At 36.0% G+C, this 27,953-nt stretch overlaps 1 long non-coding RNA gene and 1 other non-coding gene across 8 annotated transcripts; one reads left to right on the top strand and one right to left on the bottom strand.

The window, feature by feature from the left end:
- Positions 1 to 9,850: 9,850 nt before the first annotated feature.
- On the bottom strand, positions 9,851 to 13,613 carry LOC141713295 (uncharacterized). 7 transcript variants are annotated; one of them, XR_012571937.1, is made up of 7 exons: positions 13,327 to 13,613; positions 12,491 to 12,624; positions 11,929 to 12,100; positions 11,414 to 11,824; positions 11,267 to 11,330; positions 10,426 to 10,622; positions 9,851 to 10,132 (listed from the first exon to the last, which is right to left on the bottom strand). It is a non-coding gene; the product is annotated as an uncharacterized LOC141713295 (long non-coding RNA). The 7 variants fall into 7 exon arrangements; XR_012571939.1 differs by having other exon boundaries at positions 9,851 to 10,622; positions 11,414 to 11,584; positions 11,702 to 11,824; XR_012571933.1 differs by having other exon boundaries at positions 9,851 to 10,622.
- Positions 13,614 to 22,968: 9,355 nt separating this feature from the next.
- On the top strand, positions 22,969 to 23,075 carry LOC141716402 (small nucleolar RNA R71). The gene has a single exon (XR_012573114.1). It is a non-coding gene; the product is annotated as a small nucleolar RNA R71 (small nucleolar RNA).
- Positions 23,076 to 27,953: the final 4,878 nt, after the last annotated feature.

Here is a 27,953-nt window from a genome sequence, read left to right as displayed (position 1 = left end):
TATTTCAAAAGTTGTTGAATGACTTATCCCTTATCAACAAAGAATATGATTTGGAGGACTCAAACCTGAAGTTCCTACTTGCTTTCCCTGAAAAGTGGGACTAGAAAGTCACATCAATAAGGGATAACTATGAACTTAATGACACACCTCTAGATGAGATCTATGGAATTCCGAAAACTCATGAACTAGAGATGGAGCAAAGAAGCAAGAGGAAAGGATCTAAATCTAGACCAGTTGCATTCAAGGTTGAAAAGAAGCCAAAGCAGAAAGCTAGGAAAAGCTACTCCAAAGGAAAAGCCATCATTTCAAAGTCAGATACTGAATCATCAAATTTTGATGATGACTCAAACACTGATACTGAATCAGATACTGACAGTGATCATAACAACAATGAAGACTGTTAGGGCGAAAATAAGCGCTAATATTCACGCAAGTATACGCGTTTGCAAGTAGTATAAGATATAAATCAGATTCGTTCCCACATAGACTGGTTTAGGTTAAGTTCAATTTATGCACCTATGCAATAATGTATGGTTATCGCTCAATGCTAAGACAAATAATAAATTGGGTTTTGATTAAACTAAGAGATTATACTAAATAAAATTAACTAAGAGAATTGAGGTTGAAATACTATATATGACAAACATGGGATTCTAACTTCATTAAATACTTCATTCAATAGCCTTATTATTCTTAACCTTAACATGTAATGGTGATGACACTAATCAGATAACACGAAACTAGTAAACGCCAAATTTCGTTGTACGAATACCCTACTACCAAGCATCCACAAAAGAGATAGAAGTTGAATAGACATCAATTATGCTTAGTCCTTATATGTCTATAAGAATTGAAAACATAAAGATTTAATGTGCAAGTTATCTATCGTGATTACATAGGGCAAACAAGATGGTTAAAATTACCTATGAATCATGCATAACAAATACATGAACCTATGCTAGCATGGCAAGTTCTAAACCTCTATATTCATTGTCGCTTCAATAGAGATTAACACGCTATCTTATATATTAGCTACGCACATAAAACGAATAAGCTATCTTCAACCAATACTCGGATATCATACAATCACCATACATCAAGATATCGAAACAAATTAATTATTGAAATTCATAAATAAATCCGCTAGAATCCCATGATAACGATTAGTTCAAAATCGAACTCATCGTCACCATGGGTTCCAATGAAAGCATAGTATAAAACAAGGTCTTAATAAATTGTATAATAATTAAAGTACGAATAAACGAGATCTAGGTTCAACAAGAACGAAAACGAGCATCCAAAGTTACAACTAATTCAAAGAATCACAAGTTGAAAACAAGATCTTCTTTTCCGGAGTTGTTTTGTGCTTCTAGGTCTTCTCCTTGGTATCCCAATCTTCTCGGATGATGAAAACATTTTTTTTAAGTATATATAAGCCCATATTGGACCTGGACCCTTAAAATCGTCAAATTCCACTCAAAAAGGCTTTTTCAGCGAAATCAGCGAAGTCAGCCGCGCATCAGCGCGCGGCCGCGCGGCACACCAGGCGGGCCCTCCACCAGCGGGCGGGCGCCTCCTCCAGCAGGCGGGCGCCTGAAGCCTATCTGGAAAAATTCTGATGAATCTTGTTTTGGCCATAACTGGAGTTCTACTCGTCAGAATTAGGTGATTCGACTGCCCACGCGAAGCTAACGAGATTCTCTATAACTTGACAATGGCCTTGGCTTCCAAATCTGATCACTTTTTATTATATTTCCTTTAAAAGCTCATTTCTTCATATAATTGATACCTGAAATGCAATAACACAAAAATACATCAAAATACCAACAAATTGAGTCCAAAACACCAATTTAAGCTTGTAATAAAGCGTTCCAAGTGGATATAAAATCCACTTATCACACCCCCAAACTTGAATTGATGCTTGTCCTCAAGCATAAACAAACTCAAAACTACAAAACAAACCTAATGCATGAATGCAACTACGTGAATGCAACTAAATGATAATGCAATCGATCCCTTCGGAATAACCATAACCAAATGAATAAGCCAATGCTTCTAAGAATGCAATGACTTAAAACAGAGTTCGAATAAATCCCACAAACCAACTCACAAACCAGAAACGTGCGTGTGTGGAATGCTTAACAGATATCTCTCGATACTAGATCAATAACCATAACTTATCTATCATTCGAAACAATCAAAAGTTTATAAACAGAATAGATAATAAACATATTATGACTCACAACACCTCCTTTCTACTAGAGTTATACAAGGATTCACACTATTATTGAACACATAACAAAGATGCTTATTTGACCGTGCAATGAATGAGGTCCCAAAAGACTTATGCAATAATACCCATATAGCGAGCGTTAGGTTAGCGGATCCCAGACTATAAAAGCCTTAGGTCACTAGGCACAAAGTCCCCTAGAACTTAATAACTCGAGTATTAAAGAGCTCACTCTTGATCAATTATGCATAAACACATACCTTTTTTTTCTTTTCTTTTTTCTCTTTTTTGTTTTTTTTTCTTTTTTTTCAATAATTTATGAATGAGTGTGTTTCGCTCCATCTCATTCAACCCTAGACTACTCATAAAAATATGAGCCGGCTACTAGCCATTTGATGCCTAGCCTTACAACAACTAGCAATGAAATCCAAGTTTTTCTCCACATAAAAAAATTAGTGTTTTTAAGTCATTACGAGAATATCACAAATTCTAACTATAACCAAGTGATTAAATCTCAACAACAAACAAGTATGATCATGATCTAGATCAAAAGCAACCCTATAAGACTTTGTGAAAATATTTGTTTCTTGCATGCAAATCAATTCATTAAGACTTAAACATCCCTCTATTCATAATCACCACACTCAAATCAACATCAACTTATCAAATATCATAGTTCATCTTAAGGGATCATGCTTGTTAGGTCACACACACTGTAGAGGGGGTGAATACAGTGTATAGCACAATCAAATCGAATTCTAATAACACAAGTAACAGAAAACAAACTTTATTCAAATCAATAAACTCTGTTACAGTATGGAACTGTCCTCTCTCAGTGATGAACAAATATCACGAGAGTTGCTAGGGTTACAATGAATAATATTCTCGATAATGATAATACTTATAGTTTAAACCCTATGTTTGTGTTTATATACTACACAGTTACAAGATAATCGCTAATTGATATGGAATATAATTCTGCTTCCTAAAATATATCAATCAGATATCTTTTCTTCCAAGTATTCTATTCTTCATAGAATTCCTTCTTCATGCATATCTCTTCTTACGTTTGTCTCGATCTTCTCTTCCTTTAATCAGCAGCCTTCCTTATCTGAACGTTTCCTTTAAGTCCTGATATTATCTTCTGATAAATATCTCCTGAACCTTAAGTACTGATGACTTAAGTTCTGACTTCTGTTTAAGTGCTGATTTCAGTTAAGTACTGACTTGTCCTGTTTAAGTAAGATCTGAAAACTAAACATAAATCATATTAGTCATGACATTATTAAATATATCTAACAATCTTCCCCCAACTTGTAAATTAGCATAATATACAAGTTTAACAGATATTTTATGATGTCAAAAACATTAAGTACAAATGCATGAGAATTTGACTAGATAACTACAACTTACAGTCCTTAAAGCTTTACCAACTTTAACTTCTGATAACAACTTCAGTCTGTATAGATATCAGAATTTGAGCAGTTGTAGATCTTGACGTGGCTTCACCTTCTTATGTCTCTGATGTTAGGAGTTGTTTTGAGATAGTTCTTTAACAAACATCTCTCAGCATATCTGAGTTCATCAATCATCCTCCTTTTAACATCTTTTAGCTCTGCAGAATCTTCACCAGTTTGGAAGATAGCAGCCCTGAGATCATTAATTCTATCTTTCCTTATGTCCTGATCCAGTCTGATCAAATATGCCTCGTCAGACTCAAGATTGAATTCTACAGCCTTGTAACCCAGAAAGGTAGTTATAATCTTAGCAGAGTTAGACTTCATCTCAACAATATCACCCTTGTGATCTCTGTACTTTGGAAGATATGTGCTGTCAGATTTTACAGAATAAAGCCTTTTCTGTCTCTGAATTTGAGTCTTCAAATAGTTTGCAGCACTTTCTGTTATTCTGTCATTCACTTGAAGTAAAAATAAAATATGTTCCAATTCTTCAAAATACTTCAGTGGAATAGCATTTTCCCTTATATGGTAGACCCTACCATCTGTCATGAAGTACAACAAGATGTGTTCTTTCAAGTAGGTATGGTAAACCATCTGTACAGATTCTAGTTGATTCAATCTTTCAGGAGTTACTCATACCTGGTTCACTTAAGGAAGTTGGATCATTGGTTATGTTCTGTACTCTTCTTTCATCAGCACTACCCAGTCCAGATTTATCTCTTGCTTCCTTTCCAGTAACCACTCTTGCTTCAAAACCACTTGATGCAGTCTTCAAAGGTTGAGTCTGTTTGGCTTTGGTGAATCCTGGTGGGAGTATCTTTGAAGGTTTAACATGAACGATGTCAGAGGTTTCCTTTTCCTTATCTTCTGATATCAAGTCAACTTGAGCTATGTCAGAGGTTACTTGCTTCTTTGTAATATCAGAACTAACTATCTCTTGACTCTGAACAACTTGAGCCATGTCAGAGGTTGTCTTAGAAATCTTCCTTGAAGTCAGAGTAAGATCAGCATCTTCAACAGTAATTTCTTCATCCACAGGAGGCACATAAACCTTTATAGGTTCACCAACTTTTTCTTTGCCTTTGGACCTTGGATCTATCTGTAATTGTGATTTAGCCTTGGTTGTCTCAACATTTGTCCTTTCTCTTATTACAATGCCTTTGGCCTTAGGAAGTTTCTTTTTACCAACAGAAGCTTCAGATTTAGAATTGACTTTTTCTGACTTAAGTCTAGCTTCTTCTTCCATCAGACTCTCAAAGTCCATTCCTGGATTTACCTTCAGAAATAACTGTCTTGATAATTCTTCATCAAGATCCAAAAGTTCACCAGAACTTATTCTTTTACCAGTATCAGAAGTAATTCTTTTTCCAGTATAAGAACTTGTTCTATGACTTGTAACTTCAGCTCTTCTTGATGAGAAACCACTACCTTGACCATGACCTCCACCCATTCCAGAGTTTCCCTGGTCATCTTTTTCATCATCCTTCCCCTTCAGTGTCTTAACAGTTTTGCATTTGGACTTAATTACTTTCTCCCCCTTTTTGGCATCAGCAGGTAAGAGAAGAGAGACAAGCAATTCCACTGAGGATTGGATTTCATTGAGTTGAGATTGCTGAGAAGCTTGATTTTGCAAAATTTCATCAATCTGAGACTGTTGCTTCTCTTGGGTCTTCTCAATGTAAGCAACTCTGTCAAAGGTAGGTTTGAAAAAGTTTTTCTTGTCCAGCTTGACAAGTGTATCTTGCTGCATTAAGAGTTCTTGAACCCTGTTCAACTTGTCCTGAGTAACAGACTGTTGACCTTGAAGATGCCTTGTAGGTAAGTGCAGTAACTCTTAGCTGTGTCTTGAAATCTTCATTAACTAAGAACTCATCAGCTTTTGCAAGATGCTCAACAAGAATCTTTTCAGATGGAACAAAAGTAACTGTGTTCCATTCCTTAGTCCACTCCTGTCCTCTAGGAGTTTCACTCCAAGGTACTGGTGCTCCTCCTCGAACAAACTTCTTGACTAGTTCAGATTTAGGAACAGTCTGTTGAGGTGCATGTCCTGAAGGACCAGCTTCATTAGCATCTGCATTTATAACAGCATCACCAGTATCATCAGCATTTACAGCATCAGAACTTACAGAATCAGCCTCTTCTGATAAAAGAACAGTATGAGAAGCTATTGAGGTATCAACATCATCCTCTAAGTGCTGATCTGCTTCCAAGTTTTGATCAACATCCATAGTCTGATGCTCACCTATATTCTGATCATCAGTATCTAGATACAGAGAAGGTGTTGTAGACAATTCTGGAGTTTCATTAGCATCAGTAAGTGGTGTTGTTGATGGATTAATTTGAGATGTTGGAGCTTCTAAGTAGAGAACCTCAGGCACAACCAGGTTGTGAATATTAATTTCAGCACTTGTGCCTGGGTCTGCAGTAGATACTGGTTCATGAATAGGAGACACGGGTGGTGTAGTTGCTTTATCTGTAGCAGCTTCCTGAGTTGGTGACAATGGAGGTGTAGAAGCAGTAGTTGTAGCAATTTCTGGCTCTTTTGAGATCAGAGATTCCTGATCTCCTTCCGTAGCTGCTTCATCCTCATCCTCTGAAACTGGCCTGTGAGCTCTATGTTTCTTGTATCTCTTTGAAGATGGAGATTCTTTGGGAGTTTCAGCATAAGACATTATTCTAAGCCTTTTGAGAAGCTTAGATCCCCCAATACCAGTATCCTTCTGAGAAGAGACCTTCTCAGCTTCTTTCATGACAGGTTCTGATACAGGAACCTGTTCCTCACTGTCTGATTCATCTCTCAGAACAATCCTCCTTCCCTTCTGTGGTGTTTGAGGTACAGTCTTTGTCCTCTTGGGCTTGGAAGATGAAGGCTTCACAGTATGTGCTGATGATGATGATGGTTGAGGTATCTGTGAAGTTTTGAGATGTGTTCTGACAGAAGGTTGAGTAGAGTGAGGTGTATGTATGGTATGTTCAGATGGTTGTTAAGTTATCTGGGTTGTGGTGGTGGGTTGTACATCAGGGTAAACAGATCTGTAGGTTAGAGGATCAGCATTTACCAAGATCTGTTTTACATGTCAGGGTCTAACCACCTTTTTCTTAAGGTCAGCATTTACCAAGTCATTAAAAGCACGTTTTGCAAGTTTAAAAGGTGGAAATAAAGAACTGGCTGGTTGAGCTTCATTATCACAACAAAAGGTATATATAAGCTGACAGAATCTAGCAAAGTAAACTACATTTCTATCCTCTGTCATCCTATCCCCAATAAAGCCTAGCACAGCACTTGCAAAATCAAAATGAGTTTGGTGAATAATAGCATACCCGATGTGCTGACTCATGATTGGAATGGCATCAAAGTTGGAACACTTATTCCCGAAGGCTTTAGTGATGCAGTCGAAGAAAAAGCTCCATTCCTTTATGATATATGCTCTTTTCAACTGTTCAAGCTTGGCCAAACTCTTCTTATACCCCAAATTGGCCATGAGCTGCTGTAGAACTGGTTCCTCCGCTGTTGAGAAAATGCAGCCTTCTGGTAAATGTAGAGCTTTGCGAACTGCTCCAGGAGTTACCACATGCTCAACATCATTTACTTCAAAAATAATACTGGGAGTACCAGTAGCACCACCATTGACAAAATGCCCAGTCCGCCAAAACGTCAGAACTTGTTGGCTGGAAATGACTTGAGGCTGGGTCAATGCATACCCAATTTCACTGTATGCTAGAAGATCTTGCACAAAGTGCAACTCAGATGGAGCTTCATCATGATTTAAGATTGCAGCATAGTTGTTGGGAACGAACTTGGCTCCATCTATGATCAAATCCTTAGGTGCCATGAGAAAAATTGAGAATTAAGGTTGCCTGTAAGGTGTTTGATAAAATATCTGTATGAAAAATAACGTCAGGAGATGAGAGAGAATAGAAGTAAAGAAAGAGAGATAAAGTGTGAAAGTAAATAAAAGATTTTACAATCTCCTCTCTCTTTTACTTATACACGGTAGAAAAAGTAACCGTTGGACACCTGTCAGACATGCAGCAGTAAAGAATAATTAATGGGCACGGGAAAACAGTAATCATTACTTATCACATGCAGTTTTTCAAGGAAAAACCGTTCCACTTACCAAGTAATCCCATTAATTAAGTTAATTCAGTTTTAATTTAAAATTTAAACTGTTCCCACTTATTAAATCATTTTCACTGCGAAACCAATATTCTGTAAAAATACACCAAGTGAGAGAATGGCCAAAAAATTAATCAAGTAAACAGGTACTACCACGTCAGAATCAGAACTTGATTTGTATCAGTAATAAAATGGTCATCAGAATATGGATAAATCAGGATTTAAAAATGTATCAGAATTTCAAACAACTCAGAGACAAAATCTTGCAAAAATAGAAAATTCCATTAATATATTGAGAAAATACATTCATGAAATTTAAATTACAGCTCAAATAATTGTAAAACCAGCCAAATGCAGCCATTTTTGGTGTTAAGAATAAAACGAGAGTGAGTTTGTGAGGAATTTAGAGATGTGCTGGCTGGAGTGAAGTGTTGGTTTATATAGGCAATAGAATGTCAGGAGACGCAAGGAAAATTTAATGCTGACAGGTAGAAATAATTCTACCTCGTCTCCCTAGACTGAGGAGAATAAAAATAGTCATTGAAAGTGTAAAACAGGGTTTAATGCGCACAAGAAACAAGTAAATATTACTGTGCATCGGACGTGTACCACTAACTCTAATTGTATTGACTGTTAATATTCCACCCAAACATATTCTGATTTAAAATAAGACTGTTTAAGATTTTAACCACAAATAAGTCAAGGAAAGAATCAGAATTTAATATCAGCACTTAGACTTATATCAGAACTTAACAGTCATCAGAACATGATTTCTTAACTCGAAAAGTTGACTGCCGATTTCTGTAATTCGTCACACAAATTCTGATTTCGGTTCTTCAGAACTTAATCATCAGAACTTCCATCAGAACCTGTCCTCAGAATTTATGCAATCTGACACATAAACTGTTCATCGAAAACAACATTGATCGCCACAGTAAATATCATCATTCATATGGAGTGTAAGTGTGTACATTAAGCGAAATATCAGACAAAGAGTAAAGTCTGATTCACTTCAGGACATCTTAGAAATAAGGCATAACTAAGAACTTTACTTAAAATCTGTCATTATTCTGAAGCCTACTATTGAATGAGTTCATGCATGAGTCCACCTCAACTGTTTTATGCTTATTTTATGCATCTTTTGAAATTCCATTTTACAGTGGCTTCTCAGTGTAAGTGAGTCACGACTGCTTATCTGAATTTATGCTATTATCAGAGTATTTCTCCAGTAATCATAGAGTGTGAAAAGTCACCAAGAAAAATATTTATTTTTGCTTTTCTGATGCATATTACTTAATACCAGCAATGCACTTGGGTTGTCCCTTCCACATTTTTTTTACTCTAGATCTCAAAGGAGTACCTGATTTTTATTCCCTTTTCTTTTCCTTTTTCTTTTGATAAGTGAGGTTTATCAGCACTTAGTACATCCACCAGATTTATTAACATCAAAACTTAACAGATAAGAAGCACTATTCTAGTTTTTGACTTAGTAATAAGATACACAAAGTAAATTGAACTAAGCTCAATATCAGAGTTTGCTTGTGTTAAGAGATTTCCACATAAATAATTACTTCAAACATGGGATCTTTAGTATCACTACACCATATATGGCCTCTAGCAACACCCAAAAAAAAGTGTAAAAATGGCCAAAAAGTGTTACCTAAAGCAAAAAATTGGGCTATGGTTACACTTTTTGAAAATTTGATGGTGTTGGATTTGCTCGTGCTACAATAGGGGTCTATAGTAACACTTTTAGAACCTTTAGTAACATAGGTAAAAGTGTAACCAAAGACCCCCTATGGTTACACTTTGAGTATCTATGGTAACACCAAACAGGTGTAACCATAATTCTATTAACAACACCCTTAAACCTTTAGTAACACCAAAAAACATGTTATAATAAACTCTTTTGCAACATTATTTTTGCTACTGTAACACAATACTATAAAATAATTAAATTTTTTGGTAACATATTTATCGCTTATTGTAACACCTTTTTTTATAAACACTCTAGTCTTATCTCTAGTGTAACACTCTTGTATATATTATAATATTTTTTATTATTTTTCCAACATAAAAATTTCATTTGATGACACTTTGCAACCTTAAAATCTTAAATGCATATTTAACTTAATACCGTTACTCAAAGTTCAAATTCAACAAATACAAAGTTCCAACTCAACAAAAATAAAACAGCTTTGGATGCAGGTTCTTCTTGAGAAGTAGACTTTGAGAATTTACTCCTATTTATAACTTTCACCCGGACATTTAAAGGTTTTCAAATATCAGCTTTCCCCTCCCTTGTGCTAGCTCCATCATCTGTTCCTATATAATATTTATATATAATACATAAAATGTTAAAAAATAACAAGAGAAAAGCATGTGTGCTAAAACTTTTAGAGCTCAAAAAAGTAGAATTTTGTTACAAAAAATTTATGCTGAAACAATTAATAACATTTTTTATACAAAATCTGTGAGGTACAAGTTGATAAGATTAGTAAAAAGAAGAAGCTGTAGATAATTAATAACTGGTTTGCGACTAGAAAACCAGCTAGGTGACTAGTTAGTTTATAGAAAATATATACAATACACGATAAATAAGAATTAAACTGGCCTACCTTTTCAGGCTGCTGAAGATATTGGACACTAACAGTATACAAAACAACATCAAAACTACAACTCTCCAGTTCAAAATCTTGATCCTGATTAAGGTCCTTGACAAAAAAAATAATCGAGCCTTGGATACCTAGCAAGCTCTTATGCATTAAATCCATGGCCGACAACTCTTTTATACTGTACTTCCTCTAGCAAGTGGCTAATCCATGAGCTCATGACATCAAAAATCTCAGTATCAGGCCTTAACTTTTCTCTATAAACATTTGTCAATGTAGAAATAAACTTGTCATCAACATGACTAACGAATCTCGGGTAATCATAGAATTGTTTATCGGGTCGAATATCGAGTTTGGTTCTTCCCTCTTGGCTGAGAACAAGCCATTTGATCTTTGATTTCTTCTTATCTTGATCACTGATGCTGTTCTGAATTAATGTTTGAAAGGATGGTTTCGTGGTTTTTGATGAAACATTACAGAGTTGGTAGGTTGTAATAGATGATGATAAGTGTTTCAATGGCTTAGAGTTTGGTTGAATGGTGTAGCACTGATGACATATTCTATACGAGATGCATATTTAGTATGATTTGAAACATATATGTGTGTGTGTTTTGGCAAAAAATTTCAATACTTTTAGTATACTTAATATCATATCTACTATATAGTAAACAAGAAATCCTGGTTTTTTTTGTTTAAATAATTTTATAATGATATTGATCACCTATCTCAACCAAGGATAACCAAAATAACATTACCAAATTTTTGAACTAATTGAGTATCCATGTTCAACTTGTATGTACTAGAAGTTTGAGCAAATCTTGGTTATAATCTTACGATATCTACCTACCTGTGGCCTATGACAAATCTCATTATAATTCCTTTTTTATCTTCAAGCTTCTTTAGTTTATCACCTATATTAAATAATTAAGAAAAAAAGATGAAGAAATAAATATTGCCATAAAAGAAATATGCACTCAAAAGGGATTTACTTAACCTTGTTGCATCCATGTTCCACGAACAGAGTCTCTTCTCTTTCTACTACTGAAAGTTGTGTTAATACCAATAACCATTAAATACTTTCTTCACTTTGTCGATTCAACTACACCCACATCATCAGAAATAGGTGTGCTTGTGAGTATGGAATCTTGCACGACCCTTCTTGCAGCTAACTCCATTTCCAAATCAGACATTACTTTATCTAAAGACCTGAACGTAGGCATGTATGGCATGAAAATATGAACGTAACTATTTTTTATTATTTTACCAGGAAAAAAAACCTTACTGTATAGTGTGATGTGTTTTCAGAACTTCCCCGTAAAATTCCTTAGATTCATTTGCCTTATCCTGATCCAAATAGAAGGATTAGATCGTGACTGAAGTAGCTGAGGAAATTCTGATTGATCAACTGAACAGACAAAGCAAAAATAAGAAGAGATTATCCCGATATTCAAAGTGCATCATGTTTTTTAGTATGTATAGAGTTCTTCTTTGTAATTTTAAGGCACTTACCATTCTTGAATTGCAATCCCCTGCAGCTAACTTTAGCTTTTTATCTTCGGACCTAGTTGACCTTGATATTCCTTTAATTTCTGGCACTGCCCATATTCTACCAACAACTACAAGTCCCATAACATAGATTTTGTGCATATGCCTTGCATACATGAGCTTCTACCGATCCCAACTGATATTAAATCATGTAACAGTAACATATGAGAAACTAAAAATGCAAAAAAGTTTCAATTCATATCATTCATCATATGAGAAAAATAGCAATCACATATTACTTAAGCACAAGTTTCTTAGCAGTTTCATTGATATCTCCATATTCAACACATATTGTGCCTAGTTTTCTATAGCCAGTGGCATATTCCAACTTGCCTCGATGACATACCCCATTCTTTGGAAAAGGGGTATAGATATCTATAAAAGTGAGACTGAGTTATATAAAGAAGAAAATCATGTAATGTGATTAGTACAAAACCCATGTAGTTACCACTAAACTTTTAAGCACATTAAGTAGATTATCAATTGCCCTAAGAATAGGTTATAATGTGAGATTATAAGTTCTTACAATATTGGCTCAAGTTTATTGTACTCAGCTGAGACCATGAAGTATTTAGTGCTGAAATGTTGAACTCATTTATCCGCAATCTCTTTATTGTCTCTATACCCAACTGTTGCTTCTCTAAATTTCTCGATAGCAATCTGCATAGCCAACATTCCATAGTTAATTAATCTACATTTTCAACAGCTTCGTCTAAATACTCAAACAGAACATCTGTAATAAAAAACAGTTCACATTACTTCATCAGCAATATTGGCCCCCATAAACACGTAACAGTTAATCCTTCATAAACTAATGTAGGGTAACAAATACTAACATGGTTGCATCTTTCACCGCATAACCCAAAACTAGTTTACCAACAGTCTTATTATCTACTTAAACATATACGCTCACAATTAAAGATATATTTCAATCGTAGTACTAAATCAGTACCTACATTTTCAAGGTCTGGTACTGCAAGAACATTTTGGCTAAATCAACATAAGATTCTAAAAAGGTATTCTTATAATCATATTAAAAATAAGTTACATCACAAAAATCACGCATTAAACACAATAATAGATATAAAATCAAACAATTATAGCAAATAAATACAAACTTTGGAAAGTTAGAAAAATTAAGAAAGCAACAGACCATGAAAAGAACCGAACTTTAAAGTGTGGGAAACAATAAGTTTAGCAGCCACATTCCCCTAATTGTCAGTCCCAACAACATTAACTCTTGATTTTATGGGCATTTCAATTTGGGAAGCAACAGCTTCAGTAAGAGCCATGAAAATTGAGAGACGGAGAGGGAGGGAGGGAGATAGAGAGAGAGAGAGAGAGAGAGAGAGGGGAACCCACATCAGAACGAGAAACATTCGGCGATTCAATCACGATTGAAAACCCCAATTACTCAAACCCTAAACCCGATTGAGAAAAGCTCGATTGAAAAGAAAGCCCTAATTACTTAAATACTATATCAGAATAAGAAAAGCCCCAATTTTTGAACCCTAATTCACCTCAAGCCCAGCTCAAACCTAACAACTATAACCCAACTGAGAAGACTCTGATTAGGTCTGAACCCTAATTCATCTTCTGCAATAGCTCTGAACCAACTGTTTGAAGAGAGTGTTTGTGTATGTTTTTGAGATGTGTTTCTGATATTTAGGACAAGACAAATGAGCGGGGTATTAGTTAAATTTGGGCCGCCCAAAAAATTGGTCCAAAAAAGAACTGCCTAAATGTTGTCCATAGAGAAAAAAAAGAACCGCCTAAAATTTCAGTTCTATGGTAACACATTTTTTGATATCAATGCTAACATTTTTTTATGTTACAATTTGCAATTTCCTCCTGCCTATGGTAACACTTTCTAATCTCTACTGCAACGTTAAAAAATATGTTAGCTTAGATCAATTTTGGGGGGTGTATGGTAACATTTTTGCTTGTAACACCAAAAAAAGTGTTGGGAGTTGCCATATATGGTGTAGTGTATATTAAAGACTACTTGGTCAGCATCTAGCACAATTATCCTCATAGGATTGAATAGTCACAGAAACAGTCATTTCACTATCAGAGTTTAGAAATTCACATCAGACAACAATCAGTACTTTAGCAATTTTCAATTAGGCACAGAATACACAAAGAGAGTAATATCTGTAAATACTGATCATAAAGTCTGATGCATCAGAATAAAAGCTAAGCAGAGTTAGAGAAAGAACCTGAAACCATTCCAAGTTCATTTACCAATCTTGTAAAAGTAGCTTCACATAGTGGTTTTGTGAAGATATCTGCTAGTTGTTGATCTGTTGGAACAAAGTGCAATTCTACTGTACCTTCATCCACATGTTCCCTTATGAAGTGGTACCTAATGCTTATGTGCTTTGTCATTGAGTGTTGAACTGGATTACCTGTCATAGCAATAGCACTTTGATTATCACAGTAAATAGGGATTTTAAAATATGTTAACCCATAATCCAGTAACTGATTCTTCATCCAAAAAATTTGTGCACAGCAGCTTCCTGCAGCAATGTATTCTGCTTCTGCAGTTGATGTGGAAATTGACTTTTGTTTCTTGCTAAACCAAGAAACCAATATGCCTCCAAGAAATTGGCAGCTTCCACTTGTGCTTTTCCTGTCAATTTTGCAACCTGCAAAATCTGCATCTGAGTAACCTATTAGTTTAAAATCTGATTCTCTGGGATACCACAATCCCAGATCAGCTGTTCCTTTAAGATACTTGAAAATTCTTTTCACAGCTGTTAAGTGAGATTCTCTTGGATCTGCTTGAAATCTTGCACAAAGACAGGTAGCATACATGATATCAGGTCTACTAGCAGTTAGATAGAGTAGAGAGCCAATCTTACCTCTGTAATCAGTAATATCTACTGATTTACCAGTATCCTTATCCAATTTTGTTGCAGTGGCCATGGGAGTGGATGCACTTGAACAATCTTGCATTCCAAATTCAGCAAATTTCTGGTGTACTTGGTTTGACAAATAAAAGTGCCTTCTTCATTCTGCTTGACTTGAAGGCCCAGAAAATAGCTAAGTTCCCCCATCATACTCATTTGATATCTTGACTGCATCAGTTTGGCAAACTTCTTGCAAAGTCTGTCATTTGTAGAACCAAAGATGATATCATCAACGTATATCTGAACTAGAAGTAAGTCCTTTCCATGGTTGAGGTAGAACAGTGTTTTGTCTATAGTTCCTCTGTTAAATCCACTTTCCAGAAAAACTGAGCTAAAGTCTCATACCATACTCTTAGAGCTTACTTAAGGCTATAAAGTGCTTTATCAAACCTTTAGACATGATCTGGATATTTGGGATCTACAAAGCCTGAAGGTTGTTCCACATATACTTCCTCCTCCAATTCTCCATTAAGAAAAGCACTTTTCACATCCATTTGCAAGACAGTAAACTTTTTGTGAGCAGCATAAGCCAAAAATATCCTTATGGCTTCCAATCTAGCAAATGGTGCAAATGTTTCATCATAATAAATTCCCTCATGTTGAGAATATCCTTTTGCAACTAACCTTGTTTTATTCCTTGTAATTATGCCATCACTATCAGTTTTGTTTCTGAATACCCACTTTGTACCAACAACAGATCTGTTCTTTGGTCTTGGCACTAGGGTCCAGACTTTGTTTCTTTCAAATTCATTCAACTCTTCCTGCATTGCTTGCACCCAATCAACATCTTGAAGAGCTTCTTCCACTTTCTTTGGTTCAGTTTGAGAAAGAAAAGAATTGTAAAGACATTCACTTGAAGTAGCTGTTCTAGTTCTGACACCTGTATCAGGATTTCCAATAATTAAGTCAGGTGTATGTGATTTAGTCCACTTCCTTGCAGATGGAAGGTTTTCCCTAGAACTGGATGCTCCCCCATGATCCATGCTATCTTCATCAACATTTTCTGATGCTCCCCCTGAAACTATGCTCTCTGAGTTGGATCCTTCAGAATTTAAGTTTTCAGAACTATCAGAACTTGGCTTATCAGAACTTGATGAATCAGAACTTGAAGAGCCAGTTGTATGTTCTGATGCTTCTTGAGATGAGGATATATCTTCAGTATGCTCCCCCTGCACAGGTGCATCTTCCTTTGACGTAGTCACCACAGTTTCAATAACATCTGAGTTTAATCCATCAGAGTTTGCATTATCAGGATTTAGACTTTCAGGATTTTCAGTATCAGAATTTGAGTCTTTATTTTCGAATCTCAGCTGATCATGATCATTGAAATCTTCAAGTCCAGTAATCTTCTTATCATCAAAAGAGACATTGATAGATTCCATGACAACCCTTGTTCTTAAATTGTAGACTCTGAAGGCTTTTGTGGAAAATGGATATCCAACAAAAATTCCTTCATCAGCTTTTAAGTCAAATTTGGATAGCTGTTCAGGGTGAGTCTTAAGAACAAAACACTTGCATCCAAATACATGAAAATACTTCAGATTTGGCTTCTTTTTCTTTACAATCTCATATGGTGTATTTCCATGCTTGTTAATGAGTGTTGCATTCTGAGTAAAATAAGCAGTCTGCACAGCTTCAGCCCAAAAATATGTTGGTAGCTTTGCTTCATCAAGCATAGTTCGTGCAGCTTCAATGAGAGTTATATTCTTTCTTTCAACAACTCCATTTTGCTGTGGAGTTCCAGGAGCAAAGAATTCCTGCTTAATTCCATGGTCTTTGTAGAACTCTTCCATGATCAAATTCTTGAACTCAGTGCCATTATCACTTCTTATTATCTTCACAGAATCTTTGACCAATTTATCCAGTTGCTTGACATGATCAATCAAGGTAGATGGAGTTTCACTTTTAGTGTGCAAGAAATACACCCATGTGTATCTGGTGAACTCATCCACTATGACCATAACATTTTTCTTCTTTGCAATAGACATGACATTCACTGGACCAAATAGATCAACATGTAGTAGGTGATAAGGCTCAAGAATTGATGATTCAGTCTTGCTCTTGAATGCAGATTTTCTTTGTTTAGCCTTCTGACAAGAATCACAAAGGCCATCAGGAGCAAATACTGACTTTGGCAGTCCTCTCACAAGATCTTTCTTGACCAGCTCATTTATATTGTTGAAATTTAAATGAGAGAGTTTCTTGTGCCATTTCCAGCTTTCTTCAATTGATGCTCTACTCATTAGAAAGATTGCAGAACCATCAGTACTTGTTGAAAACCTGGCTTCATAAATGTTACCACGCCTGTAACCTTGCAGAACAACTTTGCATGTAGATGTACTTACAACTTCACAGTGTTCTTCAAAGAAATCCACATGATAACCTCTGTCACATATTTGACTAACACTCAACAGATTGTGTTTAAGTCCTGTGACTAGAGCTACTTCTTTAATGATGACATTCCCAAGATTGATATTTCCATATCCCAATGTTTTTCCAATAGTTGCCATCTCCATAAGAAACACTTGGGCCAGCCTTCTCCACAAAGTCTGATAGCAGGGTTGTATTTCCAGTCATATGTCCTGAACATCCACTATCCAGAACTAGGATGTTTTTCCTGTTGCCCTGCAATCACAACGACCACTAATGATTAGTTTTAAGGACCCAGACTTGCTTGGATCATGTGGCCTTATTAAGTTTGTTAATATTTGCAGCGGATTTAGCATCAGAGTTTATGTTAACATTTTTCTTATCAGCATTTACACTATCAGACTCTGTATAAGAACTTATACTAGAAGGAACAATGCTAACTTTCTTTAAAGAAGGTTTTAATTGATAATAATCATAGTACAAACTATGATATTCCTTACAAGTATAAATGGAATGCCATAAACTACCACAATAAAAATAAGGATTTTGTGGTTTATATCTAATAGACTGACTCTTAACTCCTGACTTTGAAGGTAAGGAGTTTATGTTCTTATTCTTCCTCCAAAAGAAGCCAGATGGTTAGAACTTCCACAGTTATGACACGTTTTTTAGGAGCATCAGGAACAGGCTTATAATCATTGCTTTTATTCACATCTTCCTTTCCATTCCTATTTTTCCTAGGTGATTTTACCTTGTTTGCATTCTTAACTTCTTTCAGCTTATGCTTAAGCTGCTTCTTTATCATTAAGCCTACGTTTACTTCAATTGTCTTTTCCTGTTTTAGTTTGTCAGAAGTTAATTCCTTTTTAACTTCTGATTTCTCAGTATCAGACTTTACAGCTACAAACTTAACAGGTTTTAACTTTGATTTTTGTTTAACAACTATAGGTTTAATTTCTACAGTTCCTTTATCATTATTATCATCTCCATATCATAAGCCCTCTTTCCAGTTTCCACTACTTAACAAATTCTGAGTTGTTCTGCCAGAGTTAGTCCAAGTCCTGATAATCTCTATTTCCTTCTTTAACTCAGTTTTTAGAGATTCATTCATTTTAAGTAATTCATCCCTAACATAGAAAGCATCATCTCTATCTTTCTGAGTTTGATGGAACATGACTAACTCTTTTTCTAAATAATCATTCCTCTTTTTACAAGCAAGATTTTCAGAAGTTAATCTTTCACATGTTAAAGTTTGATCTCTATAGCTAATGAACATGGTTTTAAGATATCTTCTCAACTCATTAATATCATCAGTATGAAAGGCATAAGTAGTTTGAGGTACCTTTAACTCAGCAGCTTTAGAACTGCTTTCAGCACTTGCCATATCAGCATTTGCCATTAAGGCATAATTCTCCTCACTTTCAGAATCTGAGGTATATGTCCAGTTTTTCTTCTTTGTGACAAGAGCCTTGCCTTTGTCACTCTTCACTTTCTTGCAATCAGGAGATATGTGGCCTTTCTCACCACAATTGTAGTATTTGACATTTGTGTAATCTCCTCTGTCAGACTTCCCTCTTTTGCCTTCAGATTTTATGAAATTCTTCTTATCAGAACTTGCACCTTTCCTGGAAAACTTCTTTCCCTTCCTGAACTTCCTCTATGCAATCTTTGTGATTCCTTTCACCATAAGAGCACACAGCTTCATCATCTCTTTATCAGCATCCGTCTCAGGAAAGCTTTCAGATTTTGAGTCATCATCACTATCAGAACTTGATGACTCAGTATCAGACTTTGTGATGAGCGCTTTTCCCTTGCCTTTCCTTGAGGTAGCTGCCTTGGGGGATTCTTCTTCAGCCTTAAGAGCAACTATCCTTGACTTTCCTCCTTTCCTCTTGCTTCTTTGTTCCATCTCAAGTTCATGAGTCTTGAGCATCCCATAAATTTCATCAAGATTCATTTCATCAAGATTATAGTTGTCTCTTATAGTTGTTGCCTTCAAATCCTAGCTTTCAGGAAGAGCTAACAGGAATTTAAGGTTTGAATCTTCAAGATCATACTCCTTATCAACCAGTGACAAATCGTTCAAGATTTTGACAAATCTATCATATAAATCAGTCAATGACTCATTAGCCTTTGAGTCAAAGTGTTCATACTCTTGAGTGAGTATTGTCTTCCTGTTCTTCTTAATCAAATCAGTTCCCTGACACCTTGTTTCCAAGGCATCCCATATCTCCTTTGCAGTCTTGTAGTTAATTACCCTATTTGACATTACATTATCAATGGCACTATGCAGTAAGTGTCATACCTTAGCATCCTTAGCAATTGAAGCGATATCTTCAGTAGTGTAGTTGCTCTTCTCCTGTGGTACTGACTTTGCTGCTTCACCTGCAACTGCAACAGCGAGCTTGGTTGGTTTGTGAGGCCCTTCATTGATTCTGTCAAGATATTCTGGATCAGTTGCTTCCAGAAACATGGTCATCCTCACCTTCCATACGGGATATTCAGATGGCTTCAGAATGGGAACTCTAATAGTCTCATATCGACTATGGATTTGTGTCTTTGGAGGTTCTTCAGTTTTGGTGGGCTTAGTTGGAGTTTCTACTTCAGACATGATTGTTTTTGGATCTTAAACTGTTTGTGTATTAACAGATAGGCTCTGATACCACTTGTTAGGTCACACACACTGTAGAAGGGGGGGGGGTGAATACAGTGTATAGCACAATCAAATCGAATTCTAATAACACAAGTAACTAGAAAACAGACTTTATTTAAATCAATAAACTCTGTTACAGTATGGAACTGTCCTCTCTCAGTGATGAACAAATATCACGAGAGCTGCTAGGGTTACAATGAATAATATTCTCGATAATAATAACACTTATAGTGTAAACCCTATGTCTGTGTTTATATACTACACAGTTACAAGATAATCACTAATTGATATGGAATATAATTCTGCTTCATAAAATATATCAATCAGATATCTTTTCTTCCAAGTATTCTATTCTTCATAGAATTCCTTCTTCATGCATATCTCTTCTTACAGTTTGTCTCGATCTTCTCTTCCTTTAATCAGCCGCCTTCCTTATCTGAATGTTTCTTTTAAGTCCTGATATTATTTTTTGATAAATATCTCCTGAAACTTAAGTACTGATGACTTAAGTTCTGACTTCAGTATAAGTGTTGATTTCAGTTAAGTACTGATTTGTCCTATTTAAGTAAGATCTGAAAACTAAACATAAATCATATTAGTCATGACATTATCAAATATATCTAATAATGCTAAATATGCATGCAAATGAAACTATATGAAATCACATAAAAACAAACAAATATGTCCTAAATGAACAATCATTCAAAAATATGAATGAACTATAACTAAATATGCAATATGAATCTATATGAATCTATATGGACACACACACTACTAATCCTTACATTATCACCCCCAAACTTAAAATTTTTAATGTCCTCATTGAAGGTAATAATAAGGATTTCAGGCATACCTAATTAGCGGGAGAATCACCCTCGTCGGGTGGAGGATCAGGTGGCCAATCAACCTCGCCACCAGTGTCTCGAACAACAGTACCGAAAGCGTGTGTCAAATCTTCAGTAAAATATTGGTGGATGATATGCATGGCCTCCATACGCCTAGTCAATCTTCTATACTGTGCATCACCAACACCAGTCCTATCAACTACCTGTTGCACATGAGAAGAACCCTCTGTAGGCACGGGAATATCCGTCCAGCCACTCTCTACATCATCAAAAATATATCCTAAACCCTTATCATGCGGTGAACCTAAGAATGAATAACTCAAGTGATCTGGCATTCGGTTGAGCTCAAGTGTGGGAGCTTCTTGAATAAATGGTTCAAAATGCTCCTGAGAAATTTTTAGCTCTGCTAACCCAAGAGAATCGAATGGCATATCCAACTTCCTCATCCACGAAGGTGCATTCAAAACCTGCAGTTGCTCTGCTCCTTCCTTGTCATCAATAACTGATTTCCCAATTAAGGATCTCTCTAAGGTCTCTGACTTTGGCAATTGCTCAAGCTCTGAATTTACTATAGAGTCGACCCACTCTACTTTAAAGCACTCCTCTTTAGCTGTGGGTAACTTTATTTCCTTGAACACATTAAAAGTGACCTTTTTATCGTAAACCTTCATCGAAAGCTCTCCTTTTTGCACATCGATCATAGTTCGGCCTATAGCTAAGAATGGTCTTCCCAAGATAATGGGAATCTTCTTATCTTCCTCGAAATCAAAAATTAGAAAGTCAGCAGGAAAGTTGAGTTTATCCACCTTGACCAAGACATCCTCCACTATGCCTCGTGGATAAGCGATGGAATGGTCAGCTAGTTACAATGACATGTATGTTGGTTTCGGATCAGGCAGACCAAGCTTCTTGAAGATAGATAAGGGCATCAGATTGATGCTAGCTCCTAAATCACATAAACACTTATCGAACGACAAGTATCCGATGGTGCAAGGAATAGTGAAGCTTCCAGGATCTTTAAGCTTCGGAGGACAACTTCTGTTGCAGCACAACACTGTATTCCTCCGTTAGAGCAACAGTCTCTAAGTCATCGAGCTTCACTTTCCGAGAGAGAATACCTTTCATAAACCTCGCATAGCTAGGCATCTGTTCAAGAGTTTCAGCAAAAGATATGTTGATATGAAGTTTCTTGAACACCTCCAAAAACTTCTCAAATTGCTTATCCAGCTTTTTCTTTTGCAGCCTCTTAGGAAAAGGAGGTGGAGGATAGATCTGTTTCTCCCCTGTATTACCCTCAGGAGGAGTATGTTCCATAATAGTCTTCCTTGGTTCCACCTCTACTTCCTTCTGCACTTCTTCTTCAGCCAAAACTGCATTTTTTGGAACTTGAGATTTTTCAGGCTCTTCGTCTTGCTGAATTTGGGGGCTTGCGACCTTTCCAGACCTTAAGGTGATGGTGTTCACCTGTTCTTCAACTTCCTTCTTTCCTGGATTTGTTTCTGTATCACTATTAAGTGTTCCTGGTGGTCGATTTAATAAGGCATTAACAATTTGCCCTATTTGGTTCTCCAGATTCTTGATAGAAACAGCCTGGCTTTGGCATATAAGAGCCTGGTTTTTGCACATAAGCCGCAACTCCTCCAATTCAGATTTTTCATTCGAAGATAGACATGCACCATGAGTTTGTTGTTTTGGTGTAATTTGTTGCTGAAAACCAGGAGGGTTGAATAGCTTATTTCCAAACTGCTGGAACGGCTGTTGCATCGCATTCTGATTATTGCTCCAGCTGAAGTTAGGATGATTCCAGTTGTTAGGATGATAAGTGTCTGGAACTGGTTGCTACGATCTCTGAAAGTTGCTTACAAACTGAGCTGAGTCACTAGATATAGCGCATTGCTCCGTCACATGCGGACCTGTACACAGCTCACAAACACTAATTATCTGCTTAACACCATAGTTAGCCAGATAATCGATCTTCATAGACAACGCCTTTAGTTGAGCAGTGATAGCCATAGCTGTATCCACTTTAAGAACTCCTGCTACCTTGCCATGTGGACATCTCTGGGTTGGATACTGATATTCATTAGCAGCCATCAGTTCAATTAGATCATAACCTTCCTCATAGCTCTTTGCCCATAATGCTCCGCCTGCTGCTGCATCGAGCATGGGTCTAGACTGTGCTCTCAAACCATTGTAAAAACAATTGATGATCATCCAAACAGGCATTCCATGATGAGGACACTTCCTAAGCATCTCCTTGTAGCGCTCCCAAGTTTCATATAAAGATTCTCTTGATTGCTGCATAAATTGAGTAAGAGCATTCCTGATTGCAGCTATCTTCGCCATAGGGAAGAATTTAGTAAGAAACTTCTGAGCAAGATCTTCCCAAGTAGTAATCAAACCAGCTGGTAGAGAGTGTCACCAGCTCTTAGCCTTGTCCCTCAAAGAGAATGGGAACAGTCTCAGCTTCACAGCATCTTCGGAAACACCGTTAAACTTGAAGGTGTCGCAGATCTCAATGAAATCCCTAATGTGCATATTGGGATCTTCCGTTGGAGAACCCCCCAACTGGATTGAATTCAACACCCATTGAATTATGCCAGGCTTGATCTCAAAGGTATTAGCTGCGATAGCTGGCCGGACAATGCTAGATTGAATGTCATTGATCTTGGGTTGAGAAAAATCCATCAAGGCTTTCATTCGTGCTGCTGGATCTCCCATTGTAATGAGTACCTGAAACACAAAAAAATAAATCGTGAGAGTAAAAGAGTCCGAGTCAGTGAACTTTAACGACCACTGATGACAAGCACATAAACTAAAAATTAACACCGAGTCCCCGGCAGCGGCGCCAAAAACTTGTTAGGGCGAAAACACGCGCTAATATTCACGCAAGTATACGCGTTCACAAGTAGTATAAGATACAAATCAGATTCGTTCCCACAGAGACTGGTTTAGATTAAGTTCAATTTATGCACCTATGTAACAATGTATGGTTATCGCTCAATGCTAAGACAAATAACAAATTGGGTTTTGATTAAACTAAGAGATTATACTAAATAACATTAACTAAGAGAATTGAGGTTGAATTACTATATATGACAAACATGGGATTCTAACTTCATTAAATACTTCATTCAATAGCCTTATTGTTCTTAACCTTAGCATGTAATGGTGATGACACTAATCAGATAACACAAAACTAGTAAACGCCAACTTTCATTGTACGAATACCCTACTACCAAGCATCCACAAAAGAGATAGAAGTTGAATAGACACCAATTATGCTTAGTCCTTATATATCTATAAGAATTGAAAACATAAAGGTTTAATGCGCAAGTTATCTATCGTGATTACATAGAGCTAGCAAGATGGTTAAAATTACCTACGAATCATGCATAACAAATACATGAACCTATGCTAGCATGGCAAGTTCTAAACCTTTATATTCACTGTCGCTTCAATAGAGATTAACACGCTATCTTATATGTTAGCTACGCACATAAGACGAATAAGCACAACCAATACTAGGATATCATACAATCACCACACACCAAGATATTGAAACAAATTAATTATTGAAATCCAAAAGTAAATCCGCTAGAATCCCATGAGAACGATTAGTTCATAATCGAACTCATCGTCACCATGGGTTCCAATGAAAGCATGGTATAAAACAAGGTCTTAATAAATTGAATAATAATTAAAGTACGAATAAACGAGATCTAGGTTTAACAAGAACGAAAATGAGCATCCAAAGTTACAACTAATTCAAAGAATCACAAGTTGAAAACAAGATCTCCTTTTTCAGAGTTTTTTTGTGCTTCTAGGTTTTCTCCTTGGTATCCCAATCTTCCCGGATGATGAAAACCCTTTTTTTTAAGTATATATAAGCCCATATGGGACCTGGACCCTTAAAATCGTCAAATTCCACTAAAAAAGGCTTTTTCAGTGAAATCAGCGAAGTCAGCCGTGCATCAGCACACGGCCGCGCGGCACACCAGGCGGGCGCCTCCACCAGCAGGCGGGTGCCTCCTTCAGTAGGCGGGCGCTTGAAGCCTGTCTGGAAAATTCTGATGAATCTTGTTTTAACCATAACTTGAGTTCTACTCGTCAGAATTAGGTGATTCAACTGCCCACGTGAAGCTAACGAGATTCTCTACAACTTGACAATAGCCTTGGCTTCCAAATCTGATCATTTTTTATCATATTTCCTTTAAAAGCTCATTTCTTCATATAATTGATACCTGAAATACAATAACACAAAAACACATCAAAATACCAACAACTTGAGTCCAAAACACCAATTTAAGCTTGTAATAAAGCATTCCAAGTGGATATAAAATCCACTTATCAAAGACATGGATCAAATTGCTACCCTACTGGTTAAAAGATTCAAGAAGATGGTCTACAAGAACTTCAGGAAAGGGAGAAGATTTTCCAGAAAAGGTTCCAGTTCCTCAAACTTTGATAAGAGGAATAACAGAAGAAATACCGATTAGAAGGAATCTAGATCTGGAAAACTTGACAAGTCAAAAGAGAGATGTTACAACTGTGATGAAATTGGACACTTTATAGCTGAATGCAGAAAACCCAGAGCTGAGAAGAAATAAACCTTGATCTCAAGGAAGAGAAACTGGGATCATTCATCAGATTCAGATGATGAAATCAATTATGCTCTCATGGCAAAAGCTGATGCTGAGGCTGACAATGCTGAATTAAAGGTACCTCAGACTACTCTTATTTTTGATACTAATGATATCTGTTAGGAATATGTGTATTAGTTTGATGATAAGTTAAACAAAACACTTAAGTAGAAATCTAGTGTTTGTAGCCTCAACGGATAAGACCATCTTGGCTATCCGTTGAAGCAGTAGCTTTACTTAGCAATAAGTTTAGTATTGTAGCACATTTCATTCTCTGGATTCAAGTTGTAATTCTTAGATGTTGTAGGAAATTATCAGTCATGTTGACTACTAATGGATATGCAAATAGGAGGGCTAATTGTAAATATTTCATGCCTTGTAATTTTGTATAAGTGAAGAAGTATCAACGGATATTGAAGACCTTCAACTGATAAGAAACAAAGCTTCAACGGATGTCTCTAATGCTTCAACGGATAATATCCATCAACGGATAAGTGCTTCAACGGATAAAGGCTTCAACTGATAATGCATCAACGGATAAAGCTTCAACGGATAAAGCCTTAACGGATAAGGCATCAATGGATGAAAGCTTCAACGGATGCTTAGTTCATTAGCAGTTGATAGTGACAATTCACAAGCTGACAGAGGCACATGGGTTGACAGAGATAAACTGGAATGTGGAAGCCTCTAGGAGGAATCAAGAAAATGCAGCATTTCCATTCTGATGCAAACAAGGGAGTATTCAAAGATTCACAGATTATCCTAGATTGCATTGGATAGAGAAATGAAGAAGAAACATGTGAAGAATATTTTTAATTATATTTTACAGTTTTGTCTTCACTTGTAAACTTGGTGATATATAAACCAAGTAGCAGCTAGTAATTAGATATGAATTTTCCTGAGCTGTTTAGAAATATCAAGAGAGAAAATCATCTAGTTTGTACTAGGAAGCAGCTGTGATTTAATTCTTTGAATCACAGATTTTCTGAAATAACACATCTCTGGTGGAACAACAAATCCACCAGAAAAGTTTTTAAGTTCCTTGTGTTCTTTACATTTGTGTTTGAATATATATCTGTCTGTATTAGCTTCAAGCAATTCACACACTTGTTCTCAAAAACACTTAGCCTTAGAAACTGCTCAAAACTTGAAAAAGTTTTGAGATTTACATTCAACCCACCTTCTGTAAATCTCATTGTTAGTCCACTGGGAATAACAATATCTATGAATTAAGATTATTTCTTAAGTCTCTGCAATTATAGTTATAGGGATCAAGCCTTGGAGAATAATGGAAGTAAGAGTGAAAACTCTGTGTTAAAGAAAAGGAATGATCACCTAGAAAATGAGTTGCTTTCCATGCTAGAAATTTAAAAATTAAGAGATAATGATGTATATGTTAAGGAAAAATTGTTAGAAAAACATGCTTATATAGAGAATGAGCTAGAAAAAGAAAGAGAAGTCATTAAACTTTGGACTAACTCAGGAAAGTCAACTTATGAGATTTTGGAGAATGGATGTTGGGGATCAGGATTAGGATAATCAACTAGATCTAATTTTGATAAGAAATGTGGAAAAGAAACTGAGAAAACAAAATCAATAAAAGCTGATAGCAAGGTCAAACTGAACAAGGTTCAAATAAAGAACATTAAGTTTAATCATAGTGCTAATAATGTTTAAGTCAATCCATGAGGAAGGTACAACCTCATCACCTAGATCAAACTAAATTACTGATAAGAGTGAACAAGTTCACACAAAATCAGTAAATATTGGTTCAATGACTCAGAAACAGTTTAAGCAAAAGCTGAAGGATCTTCACATGAAAGATAATAGGACAAGGTCTAGGAAAAATAGGAATGACAAGGTAGGTGTTAATAAAAATGAAAATTATGTAACCCCTCCTAATGCACCTAGAAAGACCTGTTCAAACTGTGGTAGTACTAATCATCTTGCTAATTCGTGTAAGAAGAATAAAAAGATAAATCTTGTTCCTTCCAAATCAGAGTTTAGGAATATAACAGTTAGATATAAACCACAGAGTCCTTGTTTTCATTGTGGTAGTGTTTGGCATTCTATTTATACATGTAAAGAGTATCACAGTTTGTATTATGATTATTATAAACTGAAACCCTCTATAATTAAAGCAAAATTTGTTTTTGTATGTATAAATACTGATAGTAAGGATGTTAACATAAACTGTGATAAAAAAATCTTCTGATGCATATGTTAACAAACTTAAGAAGGCCAAAGGATCCAAGCAAGTCTAGGTCCTTAAAAACACTAACTGATTCAAATTACTGATTACAGGGTGATATGAGGAATGCTATAGTCCTGAAAAGTGGATGCTCAGAATATATGACTCTAGTTATAAATCCATGTTATCAGAATTTGAGGAGAAGGCGGGCCCAAGCATTTTTATGGAGATGGAAACTTAGGAAAAATCTTAGGATATGGCAAAATCAAAATTGGAAATGTCATCATTGAAAATGTAGCTTTAGTTGCAGGACTCAAGCATAATCTGATCAGTGTGAGTCAAATCTGTGACAGAGGTTACCATGTCAACTTCTAT

The sequence above is a fragment of the Apium graveolens genome, chromosome 3 (assembly GCF_009905375.1).
Source record: "Apium graveolens cultivar Ventura chromosome 3, ASM990537v1, whole genome shotgun sequence".
NCBI classification, from domain to species: Eukaryota; Viridiplantae; Streptophyta; class Magnoliopsida; order Apiales; family Apiaceae; genus Apium; species Apium graveolens.
The sequence above is the reverse complement of the archived record's forward strand: the minus strand, read 5'-3'. Positions and strand labels throughout refer to the sequence as shown.